A 1,859-nucleotide genomic window follows, 5' to 3' on the forward strand; every position below is an offset into this window, starting at 1 on the left:
ATTAACATTCAATTCTGTCTGGCAATTGTCTGATTAATTGGTACTCACTCCCTTCCAGTGAAGAACAGTATGTGATTTTCGAGATGTGAATTAAGCCCTTTATTACTTTTCTTAAAACTTGACGACTCCCGAATTAAGACTTTGTATGGAGTTTTTTTCTTAAAAAGAAAACAAATCGTGGAAGGTACACATTACTTGTGTTAATGATATGAAAAAACACACAAGATTTTATAAATCGACACAAGTTTGTGTTAATGCAATGCAAAACAACACATAACTTGTGTAGATTAGTTTTAACACAAGTACTTGTGTTGAGATCCAACACAAGTGTTTTTTCAGTGTATATTTGATCAGTTTTGAAAATAAGATACAAAGTGATATTTCGTACAATCAGGGGGTCACAATATCGAACGGAACCCAGATCTTTCGGATATAAATATATATTTTAAGTTTCATCAAAATTGGATAAAAAAAAATTCGAACCGCTGGATGGTCTACAACCTGGGTATTACAGCCAAGTCTAAATATTGAAGCCACCGGCAGATTTCGTCAAGGCCACGAGATGTAAGCAGGGTTAGGGCACGTGATTGTTGCCGAAGATTGTGGGTTAGGGTAAGGACTAGATCTTGGGTAAGGGTTGGTGCTAGCCCTGCTTACATCTCGTGACCTTGGCGAAATCTGCAAGTGGCCTTAAAATTTAGATCTAACCTGAGTATTACATGCTTTTAGAGGAGTTCGGGCAATTCGGTCCGTTTTTCAGGAAATGCGAAATCAACCATAATTATGCTGTAACGGTGATATATTCGAACCACAAGCTAAAAACGCGATTTTTCGTACAAAATCGTTTGTTTTCGTTTCGTTTCGTTTCGTTTTTTTTATACTTTCGATGGCTTACACTACATGAAGATCTGACTGGCAGTAGGGATAGGTCGCGTCAGAGGTCATACGAGCGGCTTTTGACCCTATTTCCTCAGACATTTGATTAACCAATCAGCATTGATGTTACTAGTGGATTACCCACAGTTCCGTGCAAAACACGCCTAAAGATCACCGTTACAGGCCGTTTCATGAGCTTATAGCTCACATCATCCAGACCACGTCAATGATAACAACTTTTCCAGATCCTAGAGTAGTAAAGACGAGTAAAATGAAATTTTAAACTATAAAAACGAAACGAAATAGGGTCTGTGTTTTAATCAGATTATTTCCATATTATAAGGTTTTGTTGTCTGTTACTGTACTCGATCGCCAAATGACGCTCAACGATTACAAAATTAATAAATTTCAACTTACTTTCATAAATATATTTGTCCACTCGACACAAACTAGGCCATTTCGGGACTAACACATGGTTCAACTTTATTTCAATAATTTGCTTGCGCACAGGGATCTTTAGCAGTGGCAGTGGAGGGAAACGAGAGGACACAGAGAAACCCCATGAGGTTGGACCTGCAACCTTATCCCTTGTCACATACAATTGGAGAATCGAAAGCACGACAGTTGACTCAGTGACATCATTATGATACAACGCACACACGCTAACCATTCGGCCAACCGTACCCCACCCCACCATATCTTTTGTGCTGATTGTTTTGTTTGGTCGTAAAATGTGTGGAAACGGGGCAAAATTGTCAATTGCCATGCAATTTGGCAAAAAGAACAGTATATTATCAAATATAAATATAATTTATTATTATATGAATTGAAATAATGGTGGATTTGCGTAGATTTGGGTAAATCGTGCTACCGTAGAATTACTGAAAAGATCATGACACAGTACCGGTTTCTATATCTCAGCCAATAGTCAGGAGGCAATTTATGCATATCAACACGTGATCTATAAATAGATCTATAAATAA

Source organism: Patella vulgata, chromosome 5, assembly GCF_932274485.2.
Source record: "Patella vulgata chromosome 5, xgPatVulg1.2, whole genome shotgun sequence".
Lineage (NCBI taxonomy): Eukaryota > Metazoa > Mollusca > Gastropoda > Patellidae > Patella > Patella vulgata.